Genomic DNA, 16,346 nt, shown 5'->3' with positions numbered 1-16,346 from the left:
GTTTCAAATGATAGCACACAAAGTCCTGTCACTTATTTGGTGGTTATTTGGTGCTTTTTAAATTTCTCCAGTGGGGACCTACTGCTGCACAGTGAATTAGCTGCAGTTGGGCATTTTGCTGTGGGCGCAGCCTGTTGCTTTCATGTTTTTTATTATACGGGATGCTATCACTCCTTTTACTGTTCGATAATAGATTTTAAAATGTCTCTTCAATTCAGAAGATGTCTTGTATTATTTAGAAATGTCATATATTAATCTACTTTTTAAAATAAAAAGTGTTTATGTGCAATTAACAAACATGAGCTCCATATTTTATTTTTTTTCAAATGTCACAACATTTTAACTAAGTGCTTTACATGGTATGTCTTGAACCTGGCCAAATGGAGATGGTTACAAGAAGAAAGAGAAACATTTGAAGAAAAGAAAAGGCCCTTAGCCCCGGTGTCTGTTATAGACCACCCGACCAGGATGATGAAGGAGATGAATTATTCTACAAGCAGCTGGCAGATGTCTCAATATCGACAGCCCTTGTTCTTGTGGGGGACTTTAACCTGCCAGATATCTGCTGGGAGCTGAATACTGCACAGAAGAGGCAGTCTAGGAATTTCCTAGAGTGTATAGAGGACAAATTCCTTCATCAGCTGGTAAATGAGCCTAGCCGGGGTAAGGCCTTGCTAGACCTACTGTTTACAAACAGAGAAGGGCTGGTGGGAGATGTAGTGGTTGGAGACCGCCCGGGGCACAGCGACCACGAAATAATAGAATTTTCAATAGTTAGAGATGCAAGGAGAGCCATCAATAAAACCTCTACACTGGACTTCTGGACGGCAGATTTTTGCCTATTCAGAAGTCTAGTTCAGAGCATACCCTGGGAAACAATGCTTAAAAACAAGGGGACACAGGAGGGTTGGACATACTTCAAGCGGGAGGTTTTGAGGGCACAGGATCAGGCTATACCAGTGCGCCGAAAGGCTAGCCGGCAGCGAAGACAACCGGCTTGGCTAAACAGGGAGATTTTGGAGGAAATCAGAAATAAAAAGAGAGTTTACAGACTGTGGAAAAAAGGGCTGGCTACCTATGAAGAATTTAGGAAAATAGCTAGATCGTGCAGGAAAAAAATCAGGGAAACGAAAGTGCAGTTTGAAGTTAAATTGGCCAATTCTATTAGGGATAATAAAAAGTCCTTCTTTAAATACGTTAATAACAAAAGGAGGGGCAAGGAAAACCTCCATTCTCTACTGGACTTTGAGGGAAATATAGTTAACAAAGATGAGGAGAAAGCTGAGGTACTTAATACCTACTTTGCCTCGGTATTTACCAGTCAAACAGATGGCCCTCAGGATAACTGGCCTCTGGAGATGGTTGACAGGGATAGGAAGCCAAATAGTCCCCTTGTATTCCAAGAGGAAATAGTTGGTGGCTTACTGAGCCATCTGGATCCTCATAAGTCTATGGGACCAGATGGGATCCATCCTAGGGTGATGAGGGAGCTAGCAGAAGAGCTCACCAAGCCGCTCTCCATCATCTTCCAACAGTCTTGGCTCACTGGGGAGGTCCCAAATGATTGGAAACTGGCAAATGTTACCCCAATCCACAAAAAGGGCTGCAAAGCTGACCCTGGCAACTACAGGCCTGTCAGCCTGACCTCGGTGCCTGGCAGGGTGATGGAGCAGATCATCCTGAATGCAATCACACAGCACCTCCAGGATGGACCAGGGATCAGACCCAGCCAGCATGGGTTTAGGAGGGGCAGGTCCTGTCTGACCAACCTGATCTCCTTTTATGATCAGGTGACCCACCTAGTGGATGAGGGGAAAGCTGTAGACGTGGTCTATCTAGACTTCAGCAAAGCCTTTGACACTGTCTCCCATAATATACTCCTTCAAAAGCTGATAGCCCGCGGCTTGGACAAGTACACTCTCTGCTGGGTTAAGAACTGGCTGGAGGGCCGGGCCCAGAGAGTACTGGTGAATGGGGCTGCATCTAGCTGGCGGCCAGTCACTAGTGGTGTCCCCCAGGGGTCAGTGTTGGCTCCAGTCCTGTTTAACATCTTTATTGATGATTTAGATGAGGGGATTGAGACCATCATCAGCAAATTTGCTGATGACACCAAGTTGGGGGGCAGCGTCGACCTGCTGGAAGGCAGGAGGGCTCTGCAAAGAGATCTGGATAGACTGGAAAAATGGGCTGATTCCAATGGGATGAAGTTCAACAAGGCCAAGTGCCGGGTCCTGCACTTTGGCCACAACAACCCCCTGCAGCGCTCCAGGCTGGGCACAGAGTGGCTGGAGAGCAGCCAGGCAGAAAGGGACCTGGGGGTACTGATTGACAGGAAGCTCAACATGAGCCAACAGTGTGCCCAGGTGGCCAAGAAGGCCAATGGTATCCTGGCCTGTATCAAAAATAGTGTGGTCAGTAGGACAAGGGAAGTGATCCTTCCCCTGTACTCTGCATTGGTGAGGCCACACCTGGAGTATTGTGTTCAGTTCTAGGCCCCTCAGTTCAGGAAAGATATTGAGGTGCTGGAGCAGGTCCAGAGAAGAGCAACAAGACTGGGGAAGGGACTTGAGCACATGACCTATGGGGAGAGGCTGAGGGACCTGGGGTTGTTCAGTCTGGAGAAGAGGAGGCTTAGAGGTGACCTCATCACTCTCTAGAACTACCTGAAGGGAACCAGGTGGGAACTGGTCTCTTCTCCCAGGCAGTTAGCAATAGGACAAGGGGACATGGGCTTAAACTCTGCCAGGGGAAGTTTAGGCTGGATATTAGGAAGAAGTTCTTTACGGAGAGAGTGATCAGGCATTGGAATGGCCTGCCCAGGGAGGTGGTGGACTCACGGTCCCTGGAGGTTTTTAAACTGAGATTGGACATGACTCTTAGTGCCATGATCTAGTAAATGGGCTGAAGTTGGACCAAGGGTTGGACTTGATGATCTCTGAGGTCTTTTCCAACCCAGCTGATTCTGTGTGTGATTCTGTGTGTGTTTGCTCTTCAGTGCACTAGCTACAAAGAGAGAGAATGCTGCCACTAGGTCTCAGCCCCGAGGATGCAAGACACAAACCTCCTTGGCAGAAGAGGGAACTAAAACTCGGGTGGGATTCGGCTCACTCTAACCTCCGCGTCCCTCTTTGGACTCGGTGTCCACACAGTCATCACAGGGAGTGCCTATCAAGGGCTTGGTGCAGTAGCCTACCCCTGGGCATCATTTGGGAATGATCCGAGATCCCACAGGTATGTCCTCTGGCCTCCAGCTGTGCCCTTAGAAGGGACAGACCGCCCACAGGTCTGTGTCACATCTGCCGAGCTCTGGGCTTTAGTTATGGCATACAGGTGGCATTAAGTTTCCCACGTGCAGGAAATCCAACTGAGGCGCAGCCAATGCAGTCGGTTAAACTTGGAGGTGTCCTAAATTACATCCACTTCAGGACAGCAGGAATAATGTTTTATTCTGCTAACAATGGGATCTTTGCAATATTTTAAGATGAAAAATTGCAGCATAGCTAGGTCAGGCAGAAAATGAAACTAAATGATTTCTTAGAAGCAAGGTGAGGCTTTGCAGGAAGATGTCAGAGCTGCAGTTCACATATGTAGGGAGAAATCAGGAAAGACCAAAGCTCAACTAGGCTTGAAACTTGTGCTGCCTGGTCCTGTGAGGCGGAAGACCCGGGCTGCAGCAGCAGTGACTTTCCATTTGCGGACACTGAAACTGTATGGAAGCACTTGTATCAGCCGAATGGTCTTCATCCCGTGGGGCCTGATGAGATTCACTCCGGAGTCCTGAAGGAGTTAGCAGGTGTCACAGCAGGAGTCCTTCCAATCATCTTGTAAAGGTCTGGGAATGCGGGTAGGTCCCTGCTGACTGGAAGCTCCCCACTGTTCTTCCAGTTTATCAGAAGAGCATGAGGGAAGAACCAGGAAAGAACAGATCTCCTAGTCTATCCTCCATTTCTGTGCAAGTGACGGACAAGATCATCCTGAGTGCTGTTGAAAGACATTTCGAGGACAACGCAATTTCACGGAGAAAGTCAACATGGGTTCAAGGAAGGGAAGTCCTGTCAAACTATTTTGATGTCCCTCTGGGATAAGGTCACCTGCCCAGTGGATGATTGGAAAGCAAGGTGCGTAGTTGTCCTGGATTTTACCATGGCTTTTGATATTGTCCCTCATAGTAGACTTCTGCACAAGATGTCCAGCTGTGAGATGACCAGGTACACGGTGCACTAGGTGAAGATTTGTCTGAAAGGCAGGGCTCAGTGGACTGTAGGTGAATGGGGATACATCTGGCTGGTGGCCCGTCACCAGCAGCATTCCCCAGGGCTCAATTCCGTATTGTTATCAATGATGTGGATGCAGATGTGGATGCAGGAGTGGAAGGCACCACTAGCAAGTTTGCGGATGACACTAAATTGGGAGATGCTGTTGAGTCTCTCAAGGGACAAAAGACCTTGTAGAGGGATCAGGAATGCTTCACAGTAGATATCAGTGAACATTCACTTATTCAGGGAGTGGTCAAACGCTGGAAGAGGCATCCTAGAGAGCTGATGGATGCCTCACGCCCCTCAGTGTTTAAGAGGCATTTGCACAATGCTCTTCATAATACGCTTTAAGTCTCAGTCAGCTCTGAATTTGTCATGCAGCTTGGATTAGCTGGTCACTGTAGGTCGCTTCTAAGTCAACTATTCCAGTGTATTCGCCCTTGATCCTACAGCTGCAAAAGCCGTGCATGAAACTGGGCGTTCTCCTACGCATACCGACATACAATTACAATCAGAGTTACCCCAGCTAGGTTCCTCTCCTTCAACGGCACCTGGGAACTCTCTCCCTTGAAGTCCTTTCAAGGCCTTGGCTTGCTCAGAAGGGCAGCTGTCAAGGACAGCACACACAGGCTACTGGGGAACAGAGACCCTGTAGGGAGACAGGCCCCATTCATCCCTTCATGTCCTCTGCCTTCCCGTTAGCCCTCTGCTCAGCTGTTGAGTACAAGAAGGGCCAGGCACGTGTCTGGGACTTCACTGCCACGGATTTTGAGTCTCCAGCTTTGGAAAACCCAGCAGTCCCTAGTGTCTGATAGACTGTAACAAAGACAGGAGTCTGTTCCCAGAGGCAGGGGGGTCTCCCGGTGACTGGGACCCCTCCGGCTGCTCCGCCCATGCGCTCAAGAGCTGTAGAAGAGAAGGAACAACAACGCAAGACTGAAAGCCAGTCTATAGCATCTCTACAAGATCTAGTGAAAAAGTCGCAGCCGCAATTAGAAGGAAGGGTGGGCACCCACTTACTGCAGGAGGAATTGTACGAAAGGCTAATGTGAGCAGTGGATGACCAGATGGAAAAGGGGTGTAAGAAGCCATTAAAAAGGAAAGGGAAGAAGACGCTGACCTATCCCCTGCCCATTCTAGAAGATTTGCAGGATCATTTGGACAAGTTACCTGTCCCACTACAGCCGTTGACTAAGACCAAATACTCATATGAGAACTCAGGGAATTAAGTACCCCATATCGTAAGAAAAAAAAAGGACGCATTTGAGGCCTCCAAATGGCCCAAATTAAAGCATAAGTATGGTCAGACTCACCAGGAGTTGAACACTGAGTATGTCTGGAGAGTTTCTTTCACTGAAGGTGACCACATTTTATTGTCCGACAAGGAAGCTGAAGGGTACTGGAGACCTCGTGCGTTTCTGATCGCAGGAAACATGGACATCATGGATTTGCGCTTTTCGGAAATACCGTGCTCCATGTCCTTGAGAACCTGGAGTTGTGCAGGCGGCTGCTCAATCAAGGAGGCAGCAACGCAGCTGCGCTGGCTATTGCAGCCGGCAAAGCCAAACTCCTCTCCAGTTTTCCATGAGCGTGTCCACACTATTTCTACCTGGACATTTGTAATGTACTGATGGACTTTATGTCACCAGCATTCAGTTGATAGACATTGGTCTCAGTGGAAACTGCAGCAGTCCCTACTGTCTGATACACTGTAACAAGGACAGGAATTCATCCTCCTGAAGCAGGGGGGTCTCCCAGTGACTGGGACCCCGCTGGTTGCTCAGCCCATGCACTCAAGAGCTGCACGTATCAGGCGGTTGTGCTGTGGACAGTGTCCGTGTGCTGACTGGATGCTCCACACGTGCGCAGTGTGTGGGGCACTCCGGTGGGTCCGTGGATTCCCTGATGGAGGGCATGGGAACAGAAATTAGCCTTAAAGATATTAAGGTCTACCCGTGAGAAAGATGGGAATAAAGGAGTATCCGGAGGAATTAAGGTGTACCCGTGAGAGAGAAGGGAGTAGAAGAGTAGCACTGATGACAGCAAAATTAAGCAATGAGAAGTTACTGCCGTAACTTGTAACCAATAGAGAAGAGACAAGTGAATTGGTAAAACTGTATAAAACTGCACTTGTGGCAATAAATGGCATCTCCTACCTTCATTTTGGAGGAACTTGGTCTATGTCATTTGTCCATCTCAGCCACGACAGCAGTGTAATAACGTTCGTGAGCGGTGCAGACGTAGCAACAGCCAGAGATCCCCATGGAGGTGGAGATGACGAAAAAGCGTGACCGGTGCTTCCCACGTGGGCCTCTGCTCCTGCCAACAGTCTCCAGGAGAAGAAGACAACGGTCCTATGAGATGTCGCTGGATCCACAGCGGTGGCTCTCCCTCACTCTCTCTCTCTACTTTTCTTAAAAAACAGTACAATAAAGTTTTGTTACTTTCCTGACATTTAGCCTCGATTGAGCCTTAATCGCAGCATTAAGGATCACCTTTAATCGTGGTCCTCTAGATCGCGAGAGTATCATGTGAAGGAGACCAAAACTGGTGTTCAAAGAGGTGGACTCAAGGGAAATCCAGCTCTGGATGCTGGTGCCTGCAGAACAAGAGTGGGACAGACTATGAATGGCACCAGTACCGGTATAAAGCATTTTTGGAAACATCCACATAGACTCATGACCAAAGCAGCCTGATAAAGCTGCTCGAAAGAAACATGTAACAAAAGGTCCTAAAGACCCAGGAGGACACCCATTTGAGCAGGACCCAGCAAGGTGCCCTTGCCCCAAGGGGCTGGTGAGTGGTGCCCTGAGCTGCACGGGGCAAAGTGTTGGCAGCAGCTGCAGGGAGGTGACTCTTCCCTCTGCTCAGCGCTGCTGAGGCCAGGCCACAGTGCTGTGCCCGGCTCTGGGTTGCCCAGGACAAGAGAGACGTGGGCAAAGCGGGGAGACCCCCAGTGCCCCTCCCCCACCATGGCGGTTAGAATGCCATGCTGTGTTGACCCGGCGCTGGCCCGGCAACGGTTCTGTGCCAACACGGAGCGGCACGGGGCAGAGCCCAGCTCTTCCCCAGCAGCGATCCTTGGCACTGGGACGCGTTTTCGAGTCCCTCCACAGCCACCAAGGCAGTATCTCGGGGTCTAGCAGCGCCTCCCACGCAAGGCTGCTACTTTCCTCGTCGCGATGGGCCAGGTGAACTGCTGCCGTGGCTCCAGGTACGTTCCCCCCAAGTCCTGGGGACAGTCCAGCACAGCCAGACCCCGCAGCAGCCGCTTTTCTCATGACCAACACCGTCTGCTCTGCAGGGACGACCCTGAGCCCGTGCAGCAGTGCGTGCCACCACCTCCTGTCTCCTCCCGCAGCGAAGGGGGAGTTGGCCCCTCGGCTGGTGAGTTTGGAGAAGATGGGGGCAGGACGGCCCTTCTCTCTTCCTCTTTCAGACGGGCACTGGGGCCCAATGAGGCTGCTTCTACCCTTCCCGCAGGGCACGTCTGTCCCCATGGCTCTGCAGAGGGAGAGACCTGAGCCCCTGGGGTCCCTTGCTCCCAACTGATGCTTTTCCCCTGCACAGGATGGTTGGGGTAGAGCACTGAGATGGTCAAGGAGAGCTTGCCTGGCACATCTCCTCCACAGCGCTTTGCTCTCTTCTCCTTGCCACCAGGTGGGACCAACAGGAGGAGGAGGTGGGTGTTCTGGCCCTTTGCCCGGCGAGGAACCTCGGATGCTGCAGAGGCTGCCGGGCCATCCACCTCTGGCAACAGCGGGTTGCTGTTTGGCCGGCCCCTGGCAGCTCTCTGCAGCCAAGACGGCACGTTGCCCCAGCCCATCCAGGTAAGCAGCCCTAGGCAGGTGGTCCCCATCCCGCTGGTTCCTCTGTAGAGGTGCTGCACCCATCAGAGGGACCCCAGACGGGTCTTGGGGACAAAGCCAGCTTCTCCCCATGTCACCCAAATCCAGCCAATCCCTTTCCTGCCCCAATGAGACCTGCAGACCCTGCCACGGTCACTCCTGCCCCCGAGGAAGGTTGCCCTGTCCCAGGGACTCTCTGCAGCCCAGCAATGTCCTCCTCTGTCCCGCAGGACCTGCTGGCTCTCCTGCAGGAGCGCGGACCATCCACCGAGGGGATCTTCCGGCTGGCGCCTGGCGAGCGCGCCTCCCGGGAGCTGCGGGAGGCTTTGGACAGCGGCGCCCCGGTGCAGCTGGAAAGCCAGCCGGTGCACCTCCTGGCCGCCATCCTGAAGGTGAACCCTGCTGACACGGCTCCCGGCAGCTCCCGGCTCTGCCGGGGCTGACGGGCACCTGCCAGAGCAGGAGCCCAAAGCCAGGAGCTGCTGCTCAGCCCGAGCGCTGGGCTGGGGATGCTGCCTGTGCTCCCGGCGGCAGCGGGCACAGCCTGAGCCGCAGCCCTCGCCATTGCAGGAGTTCCTGCGCAAGATCCCCTCCAAGCTCCTGCAGGCAGAGCTGTACCAGGACTGGATGGGCGCCCTGCACACCACCAGCAGGGAGGAGAGGCTGGCGGGGCTGAAGGAGTAAGTGTGGCCAGCAGCCTGGCCGCTGCGTGGGCACTGCCAGAGCCCCAAAAGCATTTTTCTGCTTGGGCCAATGGCCGCAGACGTTGCGGGTGGCTACATAAGGGACTCTTGCCACAAGGGCAGGGAAGGAGGGAGAGAGGGAGGTGGCCCTATCTCGGCCAAGGCAGCCCCTCTGCTGTAAACCAGGTGTGGCCAGGGACCCTTCCCTCGGGTGGGCTTGGCTGGGATCAGCCTCCTTAGACCTGTGTTGACAAGCTCTCCTTGATTAACCTTGTGTTCCTGTTCCCTCAGTGTGGCCAGCAAGTTGCCCGAGCCCAACCTGCTCCTCCTCAAGCAGCTGCTCACCCTGCTGCACACCATCAGCAGCAACGCCGGCACCAGCAGGATGACAGCGGCCAGCCTGGCCATCTGTGTGGGGCCGAACCTCCTCAGCCCACCGGAGGAGGACACGCTGCCGCTGGACGTCCTGGTGCAGGTGACCGGCAAGGTACGCCGTGTTGAACGGGCGGCTACAGCCCGCCGGGCCCAGCCCTGGCCGCCTCCTGCCTTCAGCAAACGCTGCTGGGGGAGCTGCTGGGAAGAGCAGCCCCACAGCTGCAGCTTCTGCGCTGAAGTGAGGCTCAGGAGTGGGAAGGGCTGTCTGACCCATTCTCAGCCACCAGGCTGGAAACCAATGGTTTGCTGCTGTGTGCAGGTGACGCAGCTGCTGGAGTTCCTCATTGACCACCACGAGGAACTCTTTGAGGAGGAGGAGGACGATGGGCTTCCCAGTGCATCCGCCGAGGAGTTGCCAGCACCAGAGCCAGAAGCTCCTACCTCAGAGGTATGCCAGGGCCACAAACAGGCTGGGACTGCTGCCACAGGAACAAGCAAGGTCCTCCACCCAGCACCCCGCAGCTCTGCAGAAGTTCAGAGCTGAGCTAGATCTTGGGCAAGTAGGTCCCTGCCACACCTTCACTTGTACATTGCCCTTGCAGGTGCCTCCAGTCACCCTGGAAAGTGAACACCTGAGTAGCACCTCTGAGGAGAGCAGGTAACATGAGCTGCCTTTGATTAAGAGCAGGACTGATTCAGGTTTATCATGGCATTACCTTTCTAACCATACCCTTGCACGCAAAGGTTGCCAGGCTCTTCACGACTCCACAGGAAGAGAAGACCATCCTGTGAAGAGCCAAGTGATGGGCAACCTGAGAGGAAGAGGAGGAAGCTGGCAACGGAGCACTGAGGCACGGGCAACTAAGGAAATCCAAGCAGGCGAAAAGAACCAGGGGCCCAGGTGTGTATCCGCTGCCTACAGAAAGTCGCAAAGCCCCACTTTTCCGTTCACGTCAGCTGGCAATCCCAGCGCTGCCTGGTGTCCGAATCCCAAGGACACAGTAAGGAGTTGTTCCAAGTAGCTGTAGACACGGAGACAGTGGCACTTCTTAAAAAGCTGACATTTCACCGGAGGTAATTGAGGGAAGTGAAAAACAACCAATCCATCAAAAAGCAGTGTGATTTTCCTTCACACCAGGGTTTTTAGCCAGGGACACTGAGGGATGCCGCTGCTGCTGCTGCTTGGGTTTTAGAAAGGACATCACAGCCCCCCAGGGGCTCCCTGTCGAGCCCCACTGCCCGCTGAGGGGCACTGCACATCCCTGAGAACCGGCTGTGCCCCGGGAAGGGCATGTGTTGAGAAGGGGCCAAAGCAAAGCTGGAGTCGGTGACTCCTGTTTCATTGGACTTCCCAAAAACCAGGCAACTCCATCCTGACTCTTCTTGCCTTCATGGTTTCATCAGTTCTTTCTGACTCTGTCCTTGTAGCTTCTTGGATTTCCTGGATGAGCTCTGACACCTGGGCTTCCAGGAGCACGATGCAGCCCCAGCACCACCTCGGCGCAGGCGAGGAGAGAGGCAGCGCGCCCTCCTGCTCTGGCCGGCACATTCCACTCGTGCAGCGCTAAGCCAGAGCAGCCCCACGGGGCCCCCAGACCCAGCCCAGCCCTCGCAGGAGGCCTTGCTGGCTCACCCATCAGCTCCGTGAGCAGATGCCCACCAGCTGGAACATCTCTCCAAGGTGGGGAGCTGGCATGTGGACTTCAGGACATGTGGAGTGCGTGACACACGGTGGTGCCTGGCATCTGGGAGGGCCATGAAGACATGCTGGCTGGTGTCTTCCATTCTGTAAAACCCTCCGAGTTTCAATTCCAGCTACCCATTCTTGGCAGACCGATGCGTAACTGACTTGCTCCATTCAAGAAGGGAGCAGCCATTGCTCCTCTTTGCTCAGGGCAAGTGCATGTATGCAGGACACCTGAAGAACTCCTTTGGGGACAGAAGGTAACACGTCAGACGGCTGCACCTGCTCGAGTCCAAACCCCGCTGTGCTGTCCCTACCAAGAGCAGAAACTACGTTCAGAAGGCTCCTGTCACTGCACTTTTACTGATACCCACTTGCACATTCTGCAAAAGGCACGTACGGAGCTGCGAGAATTCCCTATAAGTATGGAGGCGGTCAAATGGACATTGGACATAATTTTCTCCAGGTTGGAGAAGACCGGTAGCAAAAACTGAAATTATTTCCATACCTCATCAACATACGAGCATATGGATGGGTCATATGTCGCTATGGAAATGCTGGTCCTTTGTGCCCGTCTCATTGACTTCGAAAGAACGTGTCTGTGGAGCTACATCCCACAGGCTAGCTGAGAGCTTTTCCAGGGTTGACTGGACAGGTATTCCGGAATGACGACACATCCATGCGTGTTCACTCTATTGCGACATTGCTCCTCGGCCTGGCGGTGCTCAGGAGAAACCTGCTTTGAGCCCTGTAAAGCCAAAAAAACCCAGGAAAACTCATGAAAGCGGAAGTTCTGAAGAGCCTCCAATCTCAGCTTGTACAGTTTTTAATGGAAGCACAAGCAAAAAGGAGGCAGTGAATGGTCTGTGATGCAGTTCACATACATATGATAATTATACAGAAAAGCCTTGTATTGCAATGGCCATTTGGATGTATAAATATGTAATATAGAGGGACATGCTTTATTATAAAAGGAAAGTATGTAATCGAAAGGTTGGTCTTCATATTAAGCTGTGTTGTTTCAAATGATAGCACACAAAGTCCTGTCACTTATTTGGTGGTTATTTGGTGCTTTTTAAATTTCTCCAGTGGGGACCTACTGCTGCACAGTGAATTAGCTGCAGTTGGGCATTTTGCTGCGGGCGCAGCCTGTTGCTTTCATGTTTTTTATTATACGGGATGCTATCACTCCTTTTACTGTTCGATAATAGATTTTAAAATGTCTCTTCAATTCAGAAGATGTCTTGTATTATTTAGAAATGTCATATATTAATCTACTTTTTAAAATAAAAAGTGTTTATGTGCAATTAACAAACATGAGCTCCATATTTTATTTTTTTTCAAATGTCACAACATTTTAACTAAGTGCTTTACATGGTATGTCTTGAACCTGGCCAAATGGAGATGGTTACAAGAAGAAAGAGAAACATTTGAAGAAAAGAAAAGGCCCTTAGCCCCGGTGTCTGTTATAGACCACCCGACCAGGATGATGAAGGAGATGAATTATTCTACAAGCAGCTGGCAGATGTCTCAATATCGACAGCCCTTGTTCTTGTGGGGGACTTTAACCTGCCAGATATCTGCTGGGAGCTGAATACTGCACAGAAGAGGCAGTCTAGGAATTTCCTAGAGTGTATAGAGGACAAATTCCTTCATCAGCTGGTAAATGAGCCTACCCGGGGTAAGGCCTTGCTAGACCTACTGTTTACAAACAGAGAAGGGCTGGTGGGAGATGTAGTGGTTGGAGACCGCCCGGGGCACAGCAACCACGAAATAATAGAATTTTCAATAGTTAGAGATGCAAGGAGAGCCATCAATAAAACCTCTACACTGGACTTCTGGACGGCAGATTTTTGCCTATTCAGAAGTCTAGTTCAGAGCATACCCTGGGAAACAATGCTTAAAAACAAGGGGACACAGGAGGGTTGGACATACTTCAAGCGGGAGGTTTTGAGGGCACAGGATCAGGCTATACCAGTGCGCCGAAAGGCTAGCCGGCAGCGAAGACAACCGGCTTGGCTAAACAGGGAGATTTTGGAGGAAATCAGAAATAAAAAGAGAGTTTACAGACTGTGGAAAAAAGGGCTGGCTACCTATGAAGAATTTAGGAAAATAGCTAGATCGTGCAGGAAAAAAATCAGGGAAACGAAAGTGCAGTTTGAAGTTAAATTGGCCAATTCTATTAGGGATAATAAAAAGTCCTTCTTTAAATACGTTAATAACAAAAGGAGGGGCAAGGAAAACCTCCATTCTCTACTGGACTTTGAGGGAAATATAGTTAACAAAGATGAGGAGAAAGCTGAGGTACTTAATACCTACTTTGCCTCAGTATTTACCAGTCAAACAGATGACCCTCAGGATAACTGGCCTCTGGAGATGGTTGACAGGGATTGGAAGCCAAATAGTCCCCTTGTATTCCAAGAGGAAATAGTTGGTGGCTTACTGAGCCATCTGGATCCTCATAAGTCTATGGGACCAGATGGGATCCATCCTAGGGTGATGAGGGAGCTAGCAGAAGAGCTCACCAAGCCGCTCTCCATCATCTTCCAACAGTCTTGGCTCACTGGGGAGGTCCCAAATGATTGGAAACTGGCAAATGTTACCCCAATCCACAAAAAGGGCTGCAAAGCTGACCCTGGCAACTACAGGCCTGTCAGCCTGACCTCGGTGCCTGGCAGGGTGATGGAGCAGATCATCCTGAATGCAATCACACAGCACCTCCAGGATGGACCAGGGATCAGACCCAGCCAGCATGGGTTTAGGAGGGGCAGGTCCTGTCTGACCAACCTGATCTCCTTTTATGATCAGGTGACCCACCTAGTGGATGAGGGGAAAGCTGTAGACGTGGTCTATCTAGACTTCAGCAAAGCCTTTGACACTGTCTCCCATAATATACTCCTTCAAAAGCTGATAGCCCGCGGCTTGGACAAGTACACTCTCTGCTGGGTTAAGAACTGGCTGGAGGGCCGGGCCCAGAGAGTACTGGTGAATGGGGCTGCATCTAGCTGGCGGCCAGTCACTAGTGGTGTCCCCCAGGGGTCAGTGTTGGCTCCAGTCCTGTTTAACATCTTTATTGATGATTTAGATGAGGGGATTGAGACCATCATCAGCAAATTTGCTGATGACACCAAGTTGGGGGGCAGCGTCGACCTGCTGGAAGGCAGGAGGGCTCTGCAAAGAGATCTGGATAGACTGGAAAAATGGGCTGATTCCAATGGGATGAAGTTCAACAAGGCCAAGTGCCGGGTCCTGCACTTTGGCCACAACAACCCCCTGCAGTGCTCCAGGCTGGGCACAGAGTGGCTGGAGAGCAGCCAGGCAGAAAGGGACCTGGGGGTACTGATTGACAGGAAGCTCAACATGAGCCAACAGTGTGCCCAGGTGGCCAAGAAGGCCAATGGTATCCTGGCCTGTATCAAAAATAGTGTGGTCAGTAGGACAAGGGAAGTGATCCTTCCCCTGTACTCTGCATTGGTGAGGCCACACCTGGAGTATTGTGTTCAGTTCTAGGCCCCTCAGTTCAGGAAAGATATTGAGGTGCTGGAGCAGGTCCAGAGAAGAGCAACAAGACTGGGGAAGGGACTTGAGCACATGACCTATGGGGAGAGGCTGAGGGAGCTGGGGTTGTTCAGTCTGGAGAAGAGGAGGCTTAGAGGTGACCTCATCACTCTCTAGAACTACCTGAAGGGAACCAGGTGGGAACTGGTCTCTTCTCCCAGGCAGTTAGCAATAGGACAAGGGGACATGGGCTTAAACTCTGCCAGGGGAAGTTTAGGCTGGATATTAGGAAGAAGTTCTTTACGGAGAGAGTGATCAGGCATTGGAATGGCCTGCCCAGGGAGGTGGTGGACTCACGGTCCCTGGAGGTTTTTAAACTGAGATTGGACATGGCTCTTAGTGCCATGATCTAGTAAATGGGCTGAAGTTGGACCAAGGGTTGGACTTGATGATCTCTGAGGTCTTTTCCAACCCAGCTGATTCTGTGTGTGATTCTGTGTGTGTTTGCTCTTCAGTGCACTAGCTACAAAGAGAGAGAATGCTGCCACTAGGTCTCAGCCCCGAGGATGCAAGACACAAACCTCCTTGGCAGAAGAGGGAACTAAAACTCGGGTGGGATTCGGCTCACTCTAACCTCCGCGTCCCTCTTTGGACTCGGTGTCCACACAGTCATCACAGGGAGTGCCTATCAAGGGCTTGGTGCAGTAGCCTACCCCTGGGCATCATTTGGGAATGATCCGAGATCCCACAGGTATGTCCTCTGGCCTCCAGCTGTGCCCTTAGAAGGGACAGACCGCCCACAGGTCTGTGTCACATCTGCCGAGCTCTGGGCTTTAGTTATGGCATACAGGTGGCATTAAGTTTCCCACGTGCAGGAAATCCAACTGAGGCGCAGCCAATGCAGTCGGTTAAACTTGGAGGTGTCCTAAATTACATCCACTTCAGGACAGCAGGAATAATGTTTTATTCTGCTAACAATGGGATCTTTGCAATATTTTAAGATGAAAAATTGCAGCATAGCTAGGTCAGGCAGAAAATGAAACTAAATGATTTCTTAGAAGCAAGGTGAGGCTTTGCAGGAAGATGTCAGAGCTGCAGTTCACATATGTAGGGAGAAATCAGGAAAGACCAAAGCTCAACTAGGCTTGAAACTTGTGCTGCCTGGTCCTGTGAGGCGGAAGACCCGGGCTGCAGCAGCAGTGACTTTCCATTTGCGGACACTGAAACTGTATGGAAGCACTTGTATCAGCCGAATGGTCTTCATCCCGTGGGGCCTGATGAGATTCACTCCGGAGTCCTGAAGGAGTTAGCAGGTGTCACAGCAGGAGTCCTTCCAATCATCTTGTAAAGGTCTGGGAATGCGGGTAGGTCCCTGCTGACTGGAAGCTCCCCACTGTTCTTCCAGTTTATCAGAAGAGCATGAGGGAAGAACCAGGAAAGAACAGATCTCCTAGTCTATCCTCCATTTCTGTGCAAGTGACGGACAAGATCATCCTGAGTGCTGTTGAAAGACATTTCGAGGACAACGCAATTTCACGGAGAAAGTCAACATGGGTTCAAGGAAGGGAAGTCCTGTCAAACTATTTTGATGTCCCTCTGGGATAAGGTCACCTGCCCAGTGGATGATTGGAAAGCAAGGTGCGTAGTTGTCCTGGATTTTACCATGGCTTTTGATATTGTCCCTCATAGTAGACTTCTGCACAAGATGTCCAGCTGTGAGATGACCAGGTACACGGTGCACTAGGTGAAGATTTGTCTGAAAGGCAGGGCTCAGTGGACTGTAGGTGAATGGGGATACATCTGGCTGGTGGCCCGTCACCAGCAGCATTCCCCAGGGCTCAATTCCGTATTGTTATCAATGATGTGGATGCAGATGTGGATGCAGGAGTGGAAGGCACCACTAGCAAGTTTGCGGATGACACTAAATTGGGAGATGCTGTTGAGTCTCTCAAGGGACAAAAGACCTTGTAGAGGGATCAGGAATGCTTCACAGTAGATATCA

This window comes from Patagioenas fasciata, chromosome 1 (assembly GCF_037038585.1).
Source record: "Patagioenas fasciata isolate bPatFas1 chromosome 1, bPatFas1.hap1, whole genome shotgun sequence".
NCBI lineage: Eukaryota > Metazoa > Chordata > Aves > Columbiformes > Columbidae > Patagioenas > Patagioenas fasciata.
The sequence above is the reverse complement of the archived record's forward strand: the minus strand, read 5'-3'. Positions refer to the sequence as shown.